Below are 23,446 nucleotides of genomic sequence, written 5' to 3' on the forward strand. Positions count from 1 at the left end.
AAGGAGCGTCGCTCCGAAAGCTAGTGTGCTTCCAATTAAACCTGTTGGACTATAACCTGGTGTTGTGTGATTTTTAACTTTGTACACCCCAGTCCAACACCGGCATCTCCAAACCTTAAAAATAACAGTTTGTCTTTTTTGACCAGTGTTGGTGTGATACAGACACAGACTTGACACTTGGCTGATTTGAAAACTGTATTCCTTAGTTCATGTATTTAGCATGCATGCTAATGCTTTTGAAGAAGTGAAAATCAGACTCCAGCATTTAGTATGAACACATTTACACATAATTAATACTTAGATTTTACAACACAGAAAATCTATACTTACGGTTAGGGTTCACATGAGCTACTTCCCACCTTATTTTGTCTACATATCTATTCCTTTCTCCCTTATGTACTTACCTAGCTATTCCTTTAATGTATCTGTGCTATTTGCCACAATGACTCCACATGGTAGTAAGTTTTTCATTCCCTGAGTAAAGCAGTTTCTGCTGAATTCCTGATCAGATTTAGCTAACACAGTTCCAGTGCAGAACTAGATGTGCTCAAGTTACTGTTTGAACTGAAAACAATGAAGGAATTATTTGATCCTCAATTTTAACAGTTTCCATTTTTAAAAAATTTTACCTCCCTCTTTCAGTTAGCAAAATAAATTAAGTTTGAAGGTTACTCACTGATGGTTTTGGCAATTTATATTAATAGCCCTTAAATTCCACATCAGTATTACTAAGTTAACCTTGAACCTTAACCCTTAAATCCTCAGATGAAAACATCAAATAACCAGTTCAGTGAATTGGTTAAGTTAATTTGCTTCAAATCAAAGGTAAAACCCTATTGATATCTGGTGCAAAAGAATTTAAAAAAGTTAAAGTGGTTTGTTATTAAAGTTAAAGTTATTTGTGGTTTAGTAAGCAACCAAACTTGGCAAACCAAATAGTATTTTAAATATTTCACACTAATATCAATTATAACTAAGTTTTTGTATCTAAACATTTTGATAGTTGGCTCTATAATGCTGTATAGGATATATACTTCGGGAATTGTTACTTATAACATTAATTACAATTAATGAGTCCAGTATACAGCACAAAGAGATTAGATTTTGCTGTGCATGTATGTGAGAGGGAGAAAAGACTTTTACGTTGCATTCATGTCAGGCTCCCAGTGCATGGTCCTTGCAGAGCTGATGTTTAATAGCTGATTCTAAGACAAATAGCTTTGAAGACCTGCTGATACTGAATATTTTGATCAGCCAAGCGCAAATACCCTGATGGCAACACGTGCACAATGCTGTTGTCATGACATTATATCCTTTGCTGGTATATGCTGGATGAACTGTCATAATCAGCCATAGCATTGAATAGTGAAAACCTATAGCACATTCTGTTTACAAGATGGACAACTGCACAAATGATACTGCAGTATTAAAACATTTGTGTTATGATTTTAATCACCCAATGTACTCTCCAATTATAAGCTCCGACTGTTTTAAATTTACCTGTGTTAAGCTGTAGTTTTGCTGTTGAGCTGAACATGGCTTTGGACCAGTGTCTTTATTGTGATGATAACACAGGGTTGCCTCTCAGAAAGTACCTAGAATTCAACAATGCTTATTCATAATGACAGATGTCCTTTACCTGTCTTTCTCTCCTAAAAAAAGTACCTAGACTTCATCGCCATTCATCATTTAAGAATGACTGGTATTTTGACATGATGACAATATTATTTTGCTCCTCTTTCTTAAAAGCCAAATCCAGCTAAAATCTTTCAGCCCTTATTTCCTCCTTTGTATTTTTTACTCAATTCTTTCGGTGTTCCTTTTTCTTTCTCCATCTTTAAGCATTTCCAGTTTTAAAGGAAGAAAAGGTAGTCTCTGAACTGGACTAGTGGTATACAAGAAGAAACTTTGCTTCAATGGGTCAGAGCCATTCAGGGAAACTCAGGCTTGATCCACAGTCTGGGCTGAGTTCATTGGTCTTGATTGCAATAGTGGTACTAAACCTTGTCTTGTCTTGATTTTAGTGGAAATTAGCCAGATTCCATGTTCCTGATCATTGTTCAGTGACTTCTCTACTTGTAGAAGAGGTCTAGCTTGGCTGTCATGCTTTCTCAAATTAAATAGCTACCTTGTATACTTTGAATAAGATTCAAGCTTGAACTTTTGCAAGATACAATGTGCCTGTGAAAACAAAGTTTTTTCAGGGACCAACAAGGAAAACCAGAAGTGTGTTGGATAAAGTTTTTGAGAATGTAGAAACAGAAAAACAGTAGCAAAACACCCTTTAACCCTGAGGGTGTTTGTACCAAGCAATCTACATTCAGCTTCAGAGATAACATTCTAAGCAAGAGTTAGATGTGACCTTTTATCTCCCTCCTAGTTAATGATTTTGTTTTATAACATGCATAAAGTAACTTTTTATTGTAATAAGGGTCTGATTCTTTTCGGAAATAGTAGCATGATCCTGTTCTTTACAAAGTGCAATTTTATGTGCGATTTATGTGCCAATTGTGCTGTTTGTTCATCTCCACCAAAAGCATGTGTGAAACGTTCATTAGAGTAGAACGGAGGAAACGTCAACTACCCTGGCATAATGTGCAAGTTCCTCTGACTATCAAAATTCTTTTTTTTCTTTGACCCTTGCTATATGGGGTAGAGTTTGGTCCGTATATATGTTTGAAACTGAACTTTATGCAAACATACCTTTGTTCGGAATTTTATGTGTTTTACATTATTAGAGTCTGTTTACTAGGACTATTACGGGAACTGGTTCTATGCCTTATGTCTGCCTCATCAAATTGTTGCAGTGAAATAAAAACGTAAAAACCAATAGTTTGAAATGATCTATATATATACGAATCCCGACACTGTGGAAGCAGGCCATTCGGCCATTGAGTCAACACCGACCCTGCACCCTCCTACCCTGTCCCTGTAACCCTGCATTTCCCATGTCTAATCCACCTAGCCTGTGCACTGCAGGCAAGTTAGCAAGGCCAATCCACCTAAGATGCACGTCTTTCATCTGTTAGAGGAAACTGTAGAACCCGGCGGAAAACCATGCAGGGACAGGGAGAATGTGCAAACTTAAACACAGACAGTCGCGTGAGGTTGGAAACGAACCCAGGTCTCTGGCGCTGTGAGGCAACAGTGCTAATCACTGAAATGCCTTGCCACCCTTTATCCAGGTTTGCAGAGTCAAATCTTTTGACTGTGCAAACTTGGTCTGGGTTACTTTGAACAAATATAAATTAGATTGAGATGAGTGTGAGGTAGCGAAGAATAGAATTTTGTCCTGGTAACTTTCCGACTTCAGTAAGATTGCATTTCATTGACTGCAGAGCTTACTTGTTTTAAACATTTATGAGTCAAATACCTCATTGCCCCTCAGACAATTGATATTGGATAGGTTTTGTTTCCCTATGCTAAATGAGATAAGGAAATAGTTACTACTTTGTATATTAGTACTTTCTAAGAAGAATAACAAAGATTTTTCTGTAAATATAATGCTGTAAATAAAGGTGATCATTTGCAAAATATTTCTTCATTCTGTGAGTTCTTTTACATGGAATGAGAAGGCTATCTATAATTCACTGCTTAAATAAGTAAAACTAGGGACACATAGTTGTATTGAAATATAATTATCATTTGATTATTGTATTCTTTAATTGTGTTATTTTAATCATGTACATATATTAGCAAAGAGATTAGTGAAGACATAAGAAACAGTACTCAACTTGTATTTCAAACATCATCTGCCAAAATCTCAATGCACATGATGGTTGAATACATTAACTGCAGAAGTTTTACAGCACAGAATGAGGCTATTTGACCTATCATGCCTACACTGGCTCATCAAATGAGCCTCATTACCTGGTGCCAATCTCCTTCTTTCTCTCCAGACCCTTGCACATTATTTTTATCTAAATAGCCACCCAATGCCCTCTCAAAAGCCTCAATTGAACTTGCCCCCATCACACAGCCAGGTGGTGTGTTCCACATTTTAACTACTTGTGTGAAAATGTTTTTCCTCACTTCACTCTTTCTTCTTATTGATGACTATTTTCCATATATTTAGTTACTCCCTGTGACTGCTAATTGTTAATATTATTTACTGCCAAAATAATGTCTCCTTTGAATTATTACAATCATAGTAATTACCTGTAGAATTATATCTTTCTCATTGAAAATTCCAGACAATTACCATTCATAGGGTATCATCTTTTGAGCTTTTATGGATACTTTTAATGTAATAACTGGATTAGCTCCATCACTCATACATACCTTGATGCAGATGATGCGGTAGATTTGAGTGGATTATTTCCGCTAGCGGTTAACTAGATTCATGTAAAATGTAGAGTCAGAATCATACAGTCATAGAGTTATACAGCACGGAAACAAACCCTTTGGTCTAATCAGTCCACTTTGCCCATAATCCCAAACTAAACTAATCCAACCTACCTGCACTTGGCCCACATCCCTCCAAACATTTCTTATTCATGTGCTTATCCAAATGTATTTTAAATGTTGTACCTGTACCTGCAACCACCACTTTCTCTGGACGTTCATTCCACACATGAACCACTCTATGTGTAAACAAGTTTCCCTTCATGTCTGTTTTAAATCTTTCTCCTCTCACTTTAAAAATTTGCCCCCTACCTTGAAATCCCTCACCCAAGAGAAAAGATACCTTATCTATACACCTCAGCGTCTATAAGGTCACCTCTCAACTTCCAACACTCCAGTGAAAAAAGTTCCAGCCTCTTCTTATAATTAAAGCCACCATTCCTGGCGACATCCTGGTAAATCTTTTCTGAACCCTCTCCAGCTTAACAATATCTTTCCTATAATGTGATGTGGAGGTGCTGGTGTTGGACTGGGGTGGACAAAGTTAAAATTCACACATCACCAGGTTACAGTCCAACAGGTTTATTTGGAAGCACCTGCTTTCGGAGTCTTGCTCCTTTGTAGCTGTGGAGCAGGATCATTGGACACAGAATTTAAAGCAAACGATTACAGTGTCAACCAACTGATATGATATAGTGAACAAAACTAATTTATTGTTAAGTCTTTCATCTTTTAGAATGGGTAGCAGATTTCGGTTCATTAGTATGTAAATCCCGGAACTTCTTCCAAGCCACATTCTCGAAATAACTTAAGGTTTTATTAAAAAAGGGTGACATGTCAGCTCAGCCAGTGTGAGGTTAGAGTCTGTCTGTATCCCAATATTGAGTTAGGCCTATTTCCAAAGTGGGAATTTATAATATGTTACATGGATTGACTGCTTGCAGATTGTATGCTTTTTGAACAAAATAGAATGTATCTCCAATTACAATTTTGCAAAGGTAAATTCACCCCATAGACTTGCGTGTGTGTGTGCATGTGAGGGAGAGAGAGAGGAGTGTGTGTGTGTGTTTGCATGTATGCATGCTTGGTAGAGTGTGTGCATGAGTGTGATGGGGTAAAAGCCTGTGAGAGAGTGTGTGTGTGGGTGTGTCTGAGACAGAGCGTGTGTACAAGAGAGGGTCTGCATGATGAGTATGTAAGAGTGTGTGTGCTTGTGTGTGAACGTGTATAGTACAATGGGGCCGTCTGTAGTGTGACATGAACCCAAGGTCCCGGTTGAGGTCATCCCCATGGGTACTGAACTTGGCTGTCAGCCTTTGTTCGGCCACTCTGCATTGTTGTGGATCCTGAAATCCGCCTTGGAGGATGGTCACCTGAAGATCTGGGGTGAAATGTCCCTGACTGCTGATGTGTTTCCTGACTGGGAAGGAACACCCCTGTCTGGCGATTGTTGCGCAGTGTACATTCATCCATTGTCATAGTGTCTGCTTGGTCTCACCAATATCAACACACAATCAACCAAGCACCTTGTTCATGTACCAAAATCTGCAACCCATTCTAAAAGATGAAAGCCTTAACAGCAATCTAGGTTCATTCAATATATCATTTCAATTGCATGACCTTTTGCTATAAATTCTGTGTCTTATGATCCTGTTCCGCAGCTACCTGATGAAGGAGCAGCACTCCAAAAACTATATTTCCAAATAAACTTGTTGGACTATAACCTGGTGTTGTGTGATTTTAACTTTTTCCTGTAACAGGGCAACCAGAACTGGATATAATACTTCAGAAGAGGCCTCACCAATGTCCTCAACATGATATTCCAACTCCTATACTCAAATGTCTGAGCAATGAAGACAAGCTTGCTGACAGAAAATGCATATGCAGTGTTCGACTTTTCCTTTTGTTAATGCCTATGTGAAACTGACAGTCTTTTTTATTGAAAAAAGCAAAAGTAGATTGCCTGCATTGGTGTACCCTTTCTTTAAAAGAAAAGATTAATTTGAAAGGCACTAAAGTTGGTGGTATTGTATTCAAGTAAGATCCTTAAGGAGAACTTGAAACTTCTCAGGAAAACTTCTAAAAAATGATGCAAGTATAAAAGGTTAATTGACAGACAAAATAGCAAAGTTTGGTGGTTGACGTTAGATTCAGATTGTGTCGCTGGCAGGTTGAACACGCCTGCATTTATCCACAGCCTCTCTATAGCATGCTCATATTGCCTTTGTGTTGGGTGAACACATAAAACATTAGCAGATGATGACTCTGAAATATTATCATTGTAAATATGCTGTTACCCTGATTAACATATACACTTGCGTCATGGTTAGGAAAGATCACGAAGATCTTGTTTTATTTGATTTTGTCCTCATGTCAGCTTGACCTACATAACATCAGTTACCTTGTTAATGAATTTGGATTTCTGTTTCGCACATCAATTGTAGCTTGTTGTTTCATTTTGAAGAGTTGAACCTTTAAATGAGTGACAAATCCAGGGAGAAGTTGGTCTTCATCTGATATAAGTCCCGGACAACAGCTACTTAAATCTCTTCTTTGCTATTGTGCCTCAATTTTTATTTTTCCAAGTTTATTTTTCCAACTGTATTTCTCTACCAGTATCACCATTCTTAAATTCAATGTTTCTAAAGGGCCGATGTTGAAGTTTTTGACGTATCTTATTCCTTTCCTCCTGGATCCTGCTGCCCACTTTAGAGAATGAGCAGATTTACTTTGCCGTAAATGAGGATTGAATAGGCCTTTAAAAAATGACCCCCGCATTTGAATTTCCAGGACTTCTTTCTGCCCTCCGCTTGTTATTGCTGGCTTGCTGGATATTGATTGGAAATTAATAAAATAATTTGCTGAAGAGGTCCCACCACCCCGATGCAGCTGTGCAACTTGTATATTGACTCTGGGGTCAGGACTCCCGCTCTATTGTCCAAGTCCAGCCCATCTATTTCCCTCTCTTTTCAGATGGTGTGAGACTCACCGAGTACTTCCAACACTTTTCCTTTTTAAAACAAATATTAGTTCCTGCTTAACATGTTTTCATTGTTAAAGCAGGACAGTGCTTTCATTGCATACACAAGCAGATAGGGAGAGGGGGACGAATGAAGAGGGTGTGAAGAAACAGAGAGAGAGAGAAAATAAGAGAGCACTTTTGGTGGATTAAACATGTTCATCAGGGTAGTTTTGCTTTTCTCTCTAAAAAGTTTTGAATTATTTTATGCGCAGAGATGTACAGCACGAAAACAGACCCTTCAGTCCAACTAGTCCATGCCGACCAGATTTCCTAAATAAGTCTAGTCCCATTTGCCAACACTTGGTCCATAACCCTTTCTATTCATGTACCTATCCAGATGCCTTTTTAATGTTGTAATTGTACAAGCCTCCACTGCCCTCTGTGTGAAAAAGTTGCCCCTTAGGTCCCTTTTAAATCATTCCCCTCTCACCCTAAATCTATGCCCTCTAGTTTTGGACTGCCCCACCCAGGGAAATGATCGAGTCTATTTATTCTATCCATGCCCCTCATGATTTTATAAACCTCTAAAGGTCATCCCTTTATGACTCTATGATTCAATGACTCTAGGACTGAATCGTGATGGTTATGGGAGGAAGAAAGGGAGCTCTGCTGTTTATTTGATAGAAATGCATGAGCAGACTTTGCTAGCGTGAATGGACATGAAACACTAAAGAAAGAATGTTTCAGTCAACTAGCCGGTCGTTCTCCCTCTCCACCCCTCTGCACGGGCTGCTAAACAATTGGAAGCCAATGCTACAGTTTGAGTTGAACGTATACAAAGCCATTAGGCCTATTGTGAAAGGAGTTACTCTTCTCTCCTTGTTTAACATGTAAAAGGCATTTAGATAAGTGCATGAACAAGAAATGTTTGGAGGGATATGGGCCAAGCACAGGAAGGTGGGACTAGATTAGTTTGGGATTACGGTTGACATGGACTGGTTGGACCAAAGGGTCCGTTTCCATGCTGTATGACTCTATGACACCCAAGTGATTGTTGATCTCCTGCCATTTCTGCGTGTGCTGGGTGTAGGCCCAAAACCCACAAATATGCTGTTCCTTCTTGTCATCCCTATAACAGAGGGCATAAACACATTAAATATAAAAGGGTGTTAATGTTTCATGGATTAAACATGGATGGGAGTGGAATTCCATCCAGCTTTGCCCTGTAAATAGAGTTTCTGCTGAAGGCAAATTGAAGTGAAATACAAGTAAAGCGAGGGGAGCTCCTAGCCCTCGACTTTCATTTAATAACCTCCTTTATGTTGTTTCGAACAGATGTAATGTTATTTCAATTAGTCATTGTCAAATGGTGAGCTTTGTTTAACAAGTTAGACTTGTATTACAGGCACCTTAAGTGCCATGCTGCTGAATAAACAGAAACTCTGAATGATTAAGACGATCAGATATCTTTACTTTTGTCCTTTAAGACCTCTGCTACCTTGACACAGACGAGGCCCCTGGCACTTTAAACTTTTATTTTTACTTGCAAGTGTAAAGACAAATCAGAAATTGAGACAGAACAAGAAAAATGCTGGAAATGTTCAGACAGACTATTAGAATCAGGAAGTGATAAGATATTTGTGTGAAATTGTTGGAGACGTTCTACCGCAACCTTGCTGGAGGATTGATGCAAACTCCATACAAATGTTTTTCCCACAGAGTGCCCTTCTGCAAATTTTGCAGCAATGTTGTGAATGAGCAGTGGAATGCCACTACTTAAATAGCACTTTCAAAGAGTTAGCACTGGCACACTAGGGTGAATGGCCTCCTCTGGTGCTACATTATTATACTCTGCAGCATGGAATTAGAAGAGCTCCATGGAATCTGACACCTTTGTTATTGTTGGTCTTCATTAGGAGACTTCCTTAAAGCAAAGAGTGTGTCAGGCACCAATAGGTTGAGGAGACAGGAATGCACAGGAATAAAGAGGTCTTGCTTCAGTTGTATGGCATCATGATAAGACCACATCTAGAATATAGTGTGTAGTAGTTCCCAAACTGAAGGAAGGATACATTTGCCTTTGAGAAAGTTCAGTAGAGGTTCATCTTAGGAGTCAGAACAGGTTTCTTAGGAAGAGGAATGTCTTCTATCTTTACCTCCTGAGGGCTGTAGAAGCTCAGTCATTATGTAAATTCAAAGAGAGAGGTTGATAGATTTCTAGAAGCGAATGACAATGAGGGATCTGTGGCAGTGTGGGAGATTGGTGCTCAGGTGGATTGTCAGGCATGATCTAGAATGGCAGGGCAGAGTGTCTAGGGGGTGAATGGCTACTCCTGCTCTGATATTTCTTCATTTCTTCCTATTTCACAGAGGCAGATCGGAGGATCTACAACTTGACTTCAACATTCAAGGAAAAGGTCATGTCTTTATTTGAATTGTTATGTTCCTGTCAGTCCTCAGAATAGTGTTCCCGTAATTAGGGGATAGGTACTCACATGAAATGTTGTTAACAAATAGTAATTGTGAACCAGAGTCGAGCAAGAAACCTGACATTGTATGTATTACTGATAGCTGGGGGCTCAGGTCCTCTGATCTACAGCTGTGTACTCATGGCTCTTGTTACACATTGTCCTTCCTGTACTGCTCAGCACAGCTCTGAGGCGAACTTAGTCACGGGTGCTGACGTATGCTATTCTAGGTCGGTGTTAATTTTCTACTTAAATAGGGAGGCTTGTGGTCTGACAGTCAACAGTGGGTAAATCAGCTGGCCAAAATGCACCTAGGCCAGAAATATTCCTCTGCCCTCCCATTTCACCCCTACTTCATGGGCCTGTGCTGAGGAAGCTAATCGTCACTAAAGGTACATTACGAGTCGCTACAGTTGTCCAGAACATAGCAACACCAGCCTAGGGCTAATATTCAGCATACATTCACACTCCTTCTTGCTGTTGATTCCTATTAAAATACGTCGCCTCTGGAGGTGATGGTTGAGAATAAGAACAAACGTGCCTAATTATGTTGGTCAACGGACTCCCTACATCTTTAGAGGTAGAGCTAATAGATTTTTCAAGCTCCAGAGGAAAATAGTTTGTGAATTTAATCTGAAATGCAATTAACTGAATGGCCCGATTGAAGACCAGCAAATGTGAAAATTGATGGAATGGTTCTGTGTTGTACTGTTCTAATCTTCCACTTCTGTGGACAGCCACATTTGAATATAGCGCTGTGTATGCTGTACTATTTACAAAATAAAGCTTGACCTTATCTCTTTAACATGCTTGCACTTATGTGCATCTGCAACCTATAGACAGTGAACATTGACCACACCCATTCATTTGTATGTTAATCAAGATATGGTGGCTATGACTATAACAGGAGCACTTTCACATTTACCAACTGACAAACTTCTGGAACAAAATAAAACTAAGGTAGTAAATATTTAGTAAATATCATCTTTGTCTGGCAATTAAAAAATAGTAAGAGGACTAGTTTATTTTCAGTGTGCAGTGAGGCATGATGTAACCTTTTTCTGACCTCATCTCAGATGCACAGCTTTTGAGGGGGTGTGATAAGGACTGTACCATCCTGGTAATCCCCTATTTCACCTCCATATTTTATAATTTAAAGTTATAATCACCTCTTTTGCTTTCAGAAATCCAATAAAAGCTGTATTCAAAATCTGTTTACATCCCTGTTTTTACTTTCCCAATTTGGGAATTTTATCTATTTGTCTTATGCTACTTTTCCTGAATTTACTTTTATCCTTTTGCTTTCGGTGTTTGACCGATCCCTGTATCTTGTTTTTTGCCCATGTCTTTTGCCTCCCAATTCCAGGTCTATATTTTGTCATTTCAGTTATTGGTCTGAATCCTCCAGTCAGTGGCAATGCTCTGCACATTTTACAGTTCGTAAGGATTTTTCTGATCCAGACCCACATATTTGGTCTGGATGTTGCAAAATTGTAAAAAGGGTATAAAATCAGGGAGCATCACACCAAGCGAAAGTTTTCTTCATAGGACATTTGCTGGGATCATTTGCTGGGAGAGAGACTCAGGCATGGACACTTAATATGAAGTTGGCTTTTGTATTGGGCATTGCCAGTTGAGGAGTATTTGCCCTGTCTTGAGGTAAATAATGGGGGGGGGGGGGGGGGGGGGCGGGCATTGCACCAATCTACTTTAGCACGTGGACATTCAAGTTTGGTGTAGGAATTGGCCACTCAGCCCCTTGAACCTGGTCAGCCATTTAGTAAGATCCCAGCTGACCTGATTATTCCACTTTCCTGCCTGCCACCTTGCCTGCTAATCTTTCTGTGTTTCAATTCAGTCTTTTCTGATTCTTTTAAACCCCAGTGGATGTAAGTCCAGCCTGTCCAATTTTTCCACATAACTAAACCTGCCCAGGCCAAGTATTAGCCGAGTAAACTTTCTCTGAACCTCTCTCAAAGCATTTCCATCCTTTTTTAAATAAGGAGACCAATGTTGTAAATAATACTTCAGATATAGTGTCACTAATGCCATGTGTAACTGAATCATAATTTTCCTACTATTGCATTCTGTTCCTTTGCAATAAATGATAACATTGATCAGCTTTCCTATTTACTTCCTGTACTTCCATACTGACCTTTTGTGATGAATGCACTAGAACACTTAGATGCCTGTGTATGAGAGAACTCCACAATCTCTCACCTTTGAGATCATATGCTTCACACTTATTCTTCCTGCCGAAATATACAATTTCACATTTCCCAAATTATACTCCATTTGCCACGGTGGCACAGTGGTCAGCACTGCTGCCTCACTACGCCAGAGACCTGGGTTCAAATCCCGCCTTGGGCAACTGTCTGTGTGGAATTTGCACATTCTCCCTGTGTCTGTGCGGGTTTCCTCCCACAGTCTAAAGATGTGCCGGTTAGATGAATCGGCCATGCTAAATTGCCCATAGTGTTAGGTGAAAGGGTAAATGTAAGGGAATGGTCTGGGTGGGTTGCTCTTCGGCGGGTTGGTGTGGACTTGTTGAGCTGAAGGGCCTGTTTCCACACTGTAAGTAATCTCATCATGTCCTTAGTAGTCTCCTTATGTCCTCTTCATAACTGCTTCCCTACCAAGCTTTGAACAATCAGCAAATTTTAGCAAGTATCGTTTGCCTCTTCATCCAATTCATTTATATGAATTTAAAAAGTTTATGCCCTAGCATTGACTCCTGTGGCAGAACATTTGTTACATTTTCTTAACCAATTTATATTTGCTCAGTTTCCTGTTAATGGGCTAATTTTCTATCCATGCCAATGTGTTGCTCCCTACACAATAAGCTTGATGTTCCACAATAACCTTTGATGTGGTACTTTATCAAATACATTCTAGAAATCTAAATACAGTATAATCCACGGCACATTACTTCTTCAAAAACTTTAATAACTTGGTTAAACATAATTTTCTTTTCATTAAATCATGTTGACTCTGATTGATTAAATGCCCTGATTGATCTAATAGCCCTGCTTTAACCTACTTCATTCTAGCTTTTAACATTTTCCTATGATGGATATTAGGTGACCTTTAGTTTCCTGATTTCTGTCCTCTCTTCGTTTTTGAATAAAGGAGTTACATTCACAGGGATCTGTATTGAAATCCACAATTATGTCTAAAGTTAAAAATCACACAACACCAGGTTATAGTCCAACAGGTCTAACTGGAAGCACCAGCTTTCAGAGCGCTGCTCCTTTTTCAGGTGGTTGTGGAGTACACAATTGTAAGACACAGAATTTATAGCAATTTATAGCAATAATAGCTATAAATTCTGTGTCTTAGAATTATGTACTCCATAACCATCTGATGAAGGAGCAGTGAGCCAAAAGCTAGTGCTTCCAATTAAACCTGTTGGACTATAACCTGGTGTTGTGTGATTTTTAACTTTGTACACCCCAAACCAACATCGGCATCTCCAAATTGGGTCTAAAGTTGATTGTCTTCAGAGAGTGTGAATATACTTTGTGGCACAGTGGTTAGCACTGCTGCCTCACAGCATCAGAGACCCGGGTTCAATTCCCGCCTCAGGCGACTCTCTGTGTGGAGTTTGCACATTCTCCCCCTGTCCGCGTGGGTTTCCTCCAGGTGCTCTAGTTTCCTCCCACAATCCAAAAATGTGCAGGTTAGGTGAATTGGCCATGCTAAATTGACCGTGGTGTTGGCTGAAGGGTTAAATGTAGGGGATTGGGTCTGGGTGGGTTGTGCTTCGGTGGGTCGATGTAGACTTGTTGGGCCGAAGGGCCTGTTTCCATACTGTAAGTAATTTAATATAAAAATCTGAGTCCACTAGAGAGAGAGTGGTAGTTTTAACAGGTAGTTTTGACGTGTACAGCTTCAGCAGTTAGGATGGTCTGAAAGCTACAGAAGTTAAAGTAGTAAAGTTCTGAAGAAGAGCCACTGGACCCAAAACGTTAACTGATCTTTCTGTCCACAGGTGCTGCAGACCTGCTGAGATTTTCCAGCAATTCTCGTTTTTGTTTCAGAATTCCATCATCCGCAGTTCTTTTGGTTTTTTTGCTAAGTGGTTATGGTAGATTGGGAAACTAGAGTTTTCAACTGCAAGGAAGTATCTGTGAATTAGAATTTAATGGATTAAGTTTAAAATCTCAAGGGATGTGATGAACATAGAAGCAATGCTCAAAGAAGAAAAAGTTGACTCCAAAAATTCTGTGACCCGGGAAATGACAGACCAACACGTGCAGAACTTATTGTCATAACTAATGACATATTTGTTTTCAGTCTTTGTCCAATATACTTTGCTAGCTTGAATTGTAAATGAGTGATTATCAACTTTCCAATAAAATTATTCCTTGACGGTACTTTTCATACTTTGGCATTGAGTAAAGAGTCTACATTCCTGTGCTAAGTTGGAAAATGGTTCAAAATAATGGATGAGGTGGGTGCAGTGGAAGGTAGGCAGATGAATGGAGTGAGGTGTGTAGGTAGGGTGATTGGGTCAATGGGTGAGTAGGTATTTTGGATGAGAGTAATGAGACGGTTGAAGACAGTATTGTTTGGTGAGTAGTCAGGAGTGCTATTAGTGTGGTCCAAGGGGGTATTGGTTTGGTTTGAGTGAGAGGGTTATTCTGGTTTGAACAGAAGTATGGTGTGACATTTGGGGTTAGTCGGTTTGGTAGAAAAAGTAGTATCATGGTTCAGTGAAGGAAAGTTGATACAGGATGGTTTACTGGGTGAGTAGTGTTCTTTTGTGGAGTTCCTCAGTGTTAGATCAGATTTTAAATTGTATGATGATTCCTTGGCAGAGGGGCATCAATTTATTCGAAGTGTAGATGTCAGGGAAATTTTCTCTTAATTCTGCATGTCAGGCTTTTGAAAGGATCTGGATGTGCATCTTCCATTTTTTTGTCTTGTCCCCAACAATCTGGAGACCTGAGGATTTGGACCACAGCTTTCTCTTTACTGACAACGTCCTTGCTGTAGCTGCCATTCACTTTTTCAATTTCCTTCTGCCTTTTTTCCTTTATTTGTCTCATTTGCATACTTTGGTGCAAAATTCAATAAACCTCCCCTAACCCCTGCCAATCGATATGAGAATGTGATACGTGACAAAACCTTCCTTTTCCAAATGATGGAGGCACCTAGCATACTTGGTGCTGATCACTCTGATAATTGTAATGATGTTGGTGAGCAAACCAACAATGGCTGCATGCTTCAGCATGGGGCCCAAGTCTGTGAGAAGACCTTGGGAAATAGTGCAAATGGCCAAAGAGCAGCTCCCAAGCTTCTCCCATTCAGCTCTGGACCTTGAACTGCAGGTGGTCCATAGGAGGAGTGGTCCTCCCCCATTAAGTTGTCACCAATGTGATGGTGGGTGCAAATGGGCGTTGTAGGCAATGCCAGCAGACCAGCCTCAGGGACCTCGTTGTTTCACTGCAAGAAATTGAGTGACCTAACACATGATCCAGGTTTGCAAAAGTATCTTCACCTGCCATTTCCTTACAAATAATCAACTCACTTCACCACACCTCCTTTAATCAACACCATTAGTCACTCACCAACACGTTAAATGTCTCATTACCATTGCTTCAGTCATCTTCCAGCCCTATGGAATGGTCTGTCACAGGAGAAGAGTGAGGATTCCACTGCCAACAATCACCAAGTCTCTCTTGTCTTTTTAATGAAAAATCATCCCACTGTTGAATAGGAAAGGGATGATTTTTTTCTCCTTTCTCTAATGATCTCACCAATGATAAAAACAGCAACATGTGGCATTTCCTTGCCATGAACTCCTTCCTGAAAGAGCGTCCAAAGGTCGAGCATATCATCTGGCAGCTGATTACCTTCATGCCTGGCCCCTGCACTGACCTCACAAAATGAATGGTTTATAAAATTCATCTGTGGTCCTTGGAAATGTGCCATGTCAATCATGGAGGGTTCGCAGTGCAATGGAACAATGCTAGTTCCCTTTGTAAAGTAAAGAAGATTCAAAATAATAAGTTCTTGGTTAACAGGAAGTAATGATGATGAGAAATGACACATACAGTAACAGTAAACACTTACACAATCACAGAGAATGCTCAAGAAACTCAGCAGGTCAACCATGGAGAGAGAAACAGAGTTGATCTTTCAGTCTGATATGATTCTTCTCCAGAACAGCGAGCTCTTCCACCTTATAGCAAAAAGTTGTACTCACCTGCCCTCTGATCGTATTCCATTAAGAATGAAGCTGAACATTACATGGTTGAAGGTGCTCATGGTAGGAATTTAAATGAATGGATACTGTATTTTGTGTATCCAAAATTAATTAAACTTACTTGTTGCGAACCGTGATGTCAGCAAACCAGAATTTATGTTGTGGTCTGTGAAATCAGGGAGTCAAAACCTTTGTTTGGTGTGGTTGTAACCTCTGAGTATCAGAAACCCTGTTCCTCAGTATCTTCAAATCCTTGGGCACCTGGACAATCTTGTAGTATTTTTAATTCCTTGTGCTGCTGACACTGTTCTGAAATGATCTCTCCTGGTACGTAGCACCATCAATACTTGCTGGGCAGATCTTCCACACATGTGAGTCTTCAGTAATAGAAACCACACCCTGTTTCTTCCCACACTCTCTGCCAACAGACTGCCTCTGGGCCCTTTTATTTCTCCTCTCCAACTGTATCTGCACTTTGCAGACTTTACTTACTGTTGCTGATTAATTTTTGAGCTTGCCTTGTTTCATACTGCTGCTGTTTTTCTCTACCCTTTTCTCATTCTGAATGGCCTGTGGAACATCTTCAGAGCTATTTGCCTTACCTTTCCGGCTCCCCCCTTTTCTGGCCCAGTCTCTCTGTTGCACTGTGGGTATTCCCCATACACTCACTGTGGCCTGACTGAGTTTGGTGCTTCTCTCCCTGACCTTGCTGTGAATTTCTTTCTTCCTTCTTACTTTGGACTCCTTCCAGGGCATTATCTTTCCTTTCACTTGTTTCTTACTGATGACTGGCCATCCTAGATCTATGAACTGCTGCCACTATGTAGTGAGAACAGTCTTCTTTGAACTTAACAGCGTTTACATGACGGTAGATACGAGGGAGCTTCTGTGAGATCTTATGCACTTGGATCCTGGCCCAATCTTGCTCTGACAACATCACAGCCTCACTGATAACATGGTACATAATCATCCCACAGTCCCATCATTGTAGAGCTGCTTGCTGTCAACCTGCCAACACAGGTAGCACAGAGAGGCAGTTTGAAACTCAACCTTCTGGACTCGTTCCTGCTCGAGGGCATCCTGCATATCCAGCTGCAGTCTCCCAACTGAAGGTCAGCAGCCTTTGAGCAGCCATTGGCATTGGATTGCATAGGTACAACAGGACAGGCAAGGACATGTGGAAGAAAGGTATGAAGAGAATGTACATGTGCAATCAGAAAATAATTCTATTAAATATTGAATGTATTACTGGGAAATTTGGGACAGGTTGGTTATTTTGTGGTGGATTTTCTTTCAAGATTGCAGCCATAAAGATGTTGCATGGCAAGCAAGTGAGGGATGAAAATGTGTTGCTGGTTAAAGCGCAGCAGGTCAGGCAGCATCCAAGGAACAGGAAATTCAACGTTTCGGGCACAAGCCCTTCATCAGGAATGAGGAAAGTGTGTCCAGCAGGCAAAGATAAAAGGTAGGGAGGAGGGACTTGGGGGAGGGGCGATGGAGATGTGATAAGTGGAAGGAGGTCAAGGTGAGGGCGATAGGCTGGAGTGGGGTGGGGGCGGAGAGGTCAGGAAGAAAATTGCAGGTTGGGGGGGGCGGTGCTGAGTTCGAGGGAATCGACTGAGACAAGGTGAGGGGAGGGGGGTGGTTGTGGATGTGGAAGATGCTGCCTAAGGATCTTTGATGAATTTCTGCTGTGCTTCTTGCAGATAGTGCACACTGTTGCTACTGAGAATTGGTGGTGAAAGCAGTAGATGTTTATGGTTGTGGTGCCAATCATGTGGGCTGCATTGTCCTGGATGGTGTCAATCTTCCTGAGTGTTGTTGGAGCTGCACTTATCCAGACGTATGAGGACTGGTCCATCAGACTTCTGTCATGTGCCTTGAAGATACTGGACAGGTTCTGGGGAGGTGAGTTACTCACTGCCGTACTCTAAGCCTCTGATCTGCCCTTGTAGCCATTGTTTTTATTTGACAATCTCAGTTGAGTTTCTGGTCAATAGTAACCCCCAGTATGTTGATAGTAGGAATTCAGGTAACACCACTGAATGTCAGGGGCCTGAGAATAGATGATCTCTTATTGTCCTTGGTGGTCATTGTGTAGTGTTTAGGCCGAAGTGGGTACTGCAGATGCTGGAGGTCAGAGTCAAGATTAGATTAGATTACTTTACAGTGTGGAAACAGGCCCTGGGCCCAACAAATCCACACCGACCCTCTGAAGAGCAACCCACCCAGACCCATTCCCCTACATTTATCCCTTCACCTAACACTGTGGCCAGTTCCCTAACCTGCACGTTTTTGGACTGTGGGAGGAAACCGGACCACCCGGAGGAAACCTACGCAGACACGGGGAGAATGTGCAAACTCCACACAGACAGTTGCCTGAGGTGGGAATTGAACCCGGGTCTCTGGCACTGTGAGGCAGCAGTGCTAACCACCATGCCACCGTACCACCCAGAGTGGTGCTGGAAAAGCACAACAGGTCAGGTAGCATCCAAAGAGGACAATAGATGTTTCAGGCAAAAGCCCTTCATCAGTAATGAGGCTGGGAGCTTCGGGTGTGGAGGGATAAATCGGTGGGGTGTGGAGCTGGGGAGAAGTTAGCTGAGAGTGCAATTGGTGGATGGATGGGGGCGGCGAAGGTGATAGGTCAGAGAGGAGGATGGAGCGGATGGGTGGGAAGGAAGATTGACAGGTGGGACATGTCAAGAGAATGGTGCTGAGCTGGAAGGTTGGAACTGGGGTGAGGTGGGGGGAGGGGAAATGAGGAAACCGGTGAAGTCCATGTTGATGCCCTGGGGTGGAAGGGTCCCGAGGAAGAAGATGAGGCGTTCATGCTCCAGGCATCGGGTGGTGAGGGAGTGGTGGTGAGGAGGCCCAGGACCTGCATGTCCTTGGCAGAGTGGGAGATGGAGTTGAAATGTTCAGCCTGGGGCGGTGGGGTTGATTGGTGCGGGCATCCTGGAGATGTTCCCTGAAGTGCTCTGAGAGAAGGTGTCTGGTCTCCCCAACGTAGAGGAGACCGCATTGGGAGCAGTGAGTACAAGACATGACAATGTGCAGTGTTTATGTAGTGCAAGTGTTATTTGCCACTTGTCAGCCCAAACCTGGATATCGTTCAGATCTTGTTGCATCTGAATATGGACTGTTTCAGTGTCTGAGGAGTTGTGAATGTTGCTGAACATTGTGCAATCATTGGTGAACATCCACATGTCTGACCTTACAATTGAGGGAATGTCATTGATGAAGCAGCTGAAGATGGTTGGGGCTAGGACACTATCCTGAGGAATTCCCACAGAGATATTTGAGAACTGAGATGACTGACTTTTAACAACCATGACCATTTTCATATGTGCCAGGTACAACGCCAACGAACGAAGAGGTTCTCCCCTGATTCTCATTAATTCCAGTTTTTTCAGTGCTTCTTGTTGCTGCACTCAGTCAAATGTGGCCTGAAGTTAAAGGCTGTCACTCTCACCACGTCTCTGGAATTCAGTTCTTTTGTCCATGTTTGAACCAAGGCTGTATTAAGGCCCTGGTGTAATGAGTGGTCCTGGTGGAACTCAAACTGGATGTTACTGTACAGGTTATTGCTGAGCAGGTGCTGTTTGATAGCACTGTTGATGTCCCCTTCCATCACTTTACTGATGATTGAGAGTAGACTGATGTGGCGATAATTGGCTGGGTTGGATTTGTCCATTTTTTTAAGAGGACATCGCTTGGCAATATTCTACATTGTTGGGTAGATGCCAGTGTTGTAGCTATCCTGGAATTACTTGGCTAGGTGTGTGGCAAGTTCTCGGACACAGGTCTTCAGTACTATTGCTGGAATATTGTCAGGGGCCATAGCCTTTGCAGTATCCAGTGCGTGCAACCATTTCTGATATCACATGGAGCGATTCAAATTATCTGAAGACTGGCACCTATGATGCTGGGGAACCACCAGAGGAGGCCAAGATGGATTATCCATTCCAAACATCTGGCTGAAGATTGTTGCAAGTGCTTCAGCATTTTGCACTGATGTGCTGGGCTCTTCCATCCTTGAGGACAGGGATGTTTGTGGAGCCTCCTCCTCCCATGATTTGTTTAATTAATTGCCTATTGTCTTTAATGGCTGGATGTGGCAGGAGCACCAGGTATCCAGGTTCGATTCCTGCCTCGGGTGACTGTCTGTGTGGAGTTTGCACATTCTCCCCGTGTCTGCGTGGGTTTCCTCCGGGTGCTCTGGTTTCCTCCCACAGACCAAAGATGTGCACGTCAGGAGAATTGGCCATTCTAAATTGCCCATATTCTTAGGTCCGTTAGTCAGAGGGAAATGGGTCCAGGTGGACCCTCTTTGGAGGGTTGTTGTTAGGCCAAAGGGCCTGTTTCCACAGTACCTGTTTCAGACTGCAGAGCTTAAATTTGATCTATTGGTTGTGGGATCGCTTAGCTCTGTCTACTATTTGTTGTTTATGCTGTTTGACATGCAAGTCTTCCTGTTTAGTAGAGTTACCTGTTGACACCTCATTTTTAAGTATGCCAGTGCTGCTCATGGTTTGTCCTTCTGTATACTCCATTGAATCAGGGTTGATCTCCTGATTTGATGGTAATGCTTGAAAGGGGAATTTGCTGGGCCATGAGGTTGCAGGTTGTGTTGGAGTAGAATTCTCCTGTTATTGATGGCCCACAGAGCTCATGGATGCCTAATCTTGAGTTGCTATTTCTGATCAAAGTCTATTCCATTTAGCATAGTGATAGTGACAACCAACATGATGTAATAAATTATCAAGGTGAAAGCAGAACTTCATTGCTAGAAGAACGGTCATTCTTACCAGTACTATCATCGTAGAATCATAGGAGCATAGAGGAATCATAGAATAGAACAGAATCCCTACAGAATAGAAAGAGGCAATTTGGCCGATCGAGTCTGCACTGGCCCTCAAAGACCATCTCATCCCATCACTGTGACCCTGCATGGGACTTTTACTGTGGCTAACCCATCTAACCTGCACATCCCTGGACTCTATGAGGAATTTCTTAGGATGGCTAAAATGCCTAACCTGCATAACTTTGGATGTAATTTTTAGATACATCTGCTGCCAGCTGATTGATAAGGGTGCTACAAGGGTGAGGTCAAGTCTACTTTTCCTTCTTGTTGGTTCTCTCACCACCAGCTGCAGACCCATCCAGCAACTCTGTCATTTAAGACACAACCAGCTAGCTCAGTTGCATTGCTGCTGAGTCCTCTTTGTCTTGGACATTAAAATCCCCCACTCATTCTGCGTCTTTGCTACCCTCAGCACTTCCTCCAAGTGTTGTTTAATATGGAGAAGTACTGATTAATCAGCTGAGGGAGGATGGTCTGTGGTAATCAGCGGGAAGTTTCCTCGTCCATGTTTAACTTGATGCTGTGAGAATTTATGTGGTTTCAAGTGGTTCCTGGAGTTTAAATGTCTAACACTAGGGGATATGCAGTTAAGATGAGTGGGGGAGAGTTCAAATGAAATAAAGTCATAGAGTCATAGAGATGTACAGCATGGAAACAGACCCTTTGGTTCAACCTGTCCATGCCAACCAGATATCCCGATCCAATCTAGTCCCACCTGCCAGCACCAGGCCCATATCCCTCCTAACCCTTCCTATTCATATACCCATCCAAATGCCTCTTAAATGTTGCAATTATACCAGCCTCCACCCCATCCTTTGGCAGCTCATTCTTTTACACAGAGTGCTAGGAGTTTAGAATGTGCTGCCAGGGGTGGTAATGGAGGCAGATATGTTAGGAGCATTTAAGGGACCTTTAGATAGGCACATGAGTATGCAAGGAGTGGAAGGGTATGGACCAAGGGTAGGCAGAGGGGATTAGCTTAATTTGAAGTCATGTTCAGCACGACATTGTGGGCCGAAGGGCCTGTTTGTGTCCTGTAATGTTCAACGTCCTATAAGCCAATGTTAAAGATTCTCAGGGCAACTCCCTCCTGACTTTATACCATTGTGCTGCCACCTCTTCTGGGTTTGTTCTACCAGTGGGGGACAACATATCCAGAAACGGTGATGATGATGTCTGGGGCTTTATCTGTAAGACATGATTCCATTGTATGACTAAGTCAGGGCGTTGCTTGACCACAAATTTGTTGTAGTTTAATTTTAATATAATTCCTGGCACAGCTGAATATAAAGTTGGTCAAGCAGCAATTGACTCTTGTGTGTTGTCTATTATTATAAATGGTATATCAAAGTTTTAGGAGATGGTTCTGGGTTGCTATCTATATCATAGTGCATGGAGAAGAAAGGATTTGAAAGGACATGGTGAAAGAAGCTGACTGTAGTGGTGAGATATAGTGTGTGTAAGACTGTTGGCATTTTTAATGACTCACTTAGTACTCATCACTTGAGCTCTGGCGGCAGTTCCACTTGTCAGATATTTAGTGTGAATTTGATGGTGTAGTAGCAGCTGTGTGGAAAGATAGCTCACTAATAGGACCCATATCAGGAAGAAGTACATCGCAGCTGCAGACAATTTTTAGATTTTCAATTTAGTCAATCATTTCATTGGTTACACCAGCTTTACATTCATCTTGTGTTGTCTGTAAATTATAACATTTCACAGTACAGCAGTTGGTCACTCAGTGCAGCTCTCCTTTTAGTCCCAATCTCTTTGCCTTTTCACCACTCCCTTGTAGTATTTCCTTTAACAAAGATTTAGCTGTTAAAAATGATTATGGATCCTGACTTCACTATTGTTTCTGATGGTGCATTATATTATAAACAAAAAATCCTTCACATTAGTCTCTTTATTTTTTAAATGACACATTAAAGTGAAGCTTAATGGTTCCTAGCTGCAAATGTGTTGCTGGTCAAAGCACAGCAGGCCAGGCAGCATCTCAGGAATAGAGAATTCGACGTTTCGAGCATAAGCCCTTCATCAGGAATAAGAGAGAGGGAGCCAAGCAGGCTAAGATAAAAGGTAGGGAGGAGGGACTAGGGGGAGGGGCGATGGAGGTGGGATAGGTGGAAGGAGGTCAAGGTGAGGGTGATAGGCCGGAGTGGGGTGGGGGCGGAGAGGTCAGGAAGAGGATTGCAGGTTAGGAGGGCGGTGCTGAGTTGAATGGTTCCTAACCTTATTTACCTTGTTTTTGATTTTTTTTTCTTATTTACCTCATTAATTATCTTCAGAATTTGGAACAACCTATGCTTTTCTAAATGAATATTTGCTTTCTTGTGAACAACATCCAGTTCATTGTCACAACAGACATTTTTTTCATTTTGGTGAATTTTTTTCAGAATCTTCAATATTGCCTGCACAATCTATCTAAATTTCAGTGCCTAAAATTGGAAACAGTATTTTAATTCATACCAATTTTAATTTCTTACCTCTCTCAATGAGTATATATCTATCAAAAGACTGAGAGATATTGCAGAACAGTTACATGGAAGGTACTGAGGTTAAAGTGTATGCATTGAGTTGGAAAAGTCAAGTTT

At 41.5% G+C, this 23,446-nt stretch overlaps 1 long non-coding RNA gene across 1 annotated transcript in view; it reads right to left on the reverse strand.

Annotated features, from left to right (window-relative positions):
* LOC132823880 (uncharacterized) overlaps nt 1–16,366 on the reverse strand; it is a 43,724-nt gene extending 27,358 nt beyond the window's left edge. Inside the window, exon 1 of the long non-coding RNA XR_009645608.1 lies at nt 16,107–16,366. This is a non-coding gene — a long non-coding RNA (uncharacterized LOC132823880). The remainder of the gene's footprint in view (nt 1–16,106) is intronic.
* Nucleotides 16,367–23,446: the final 7,080 nt, after the last annotated feature.

This window comes from Hemiscyllium ocellatum, chromosome 17 (assembly GCF_020745735.1).
Source record: "Hemiscyllium ocellatum isolate sHemOce1 chromosome 17, sHemOce1.pat.X.cur, whole genome shotgun sequence".
NCBI classification, from domain to species: Eukaryota; Metazoa; Chordata; class Chondrichthyes; order Orectolobiformes; family Hemiscylliidae; genus Hemiscyllium; species Hemiscyllium ocellatum.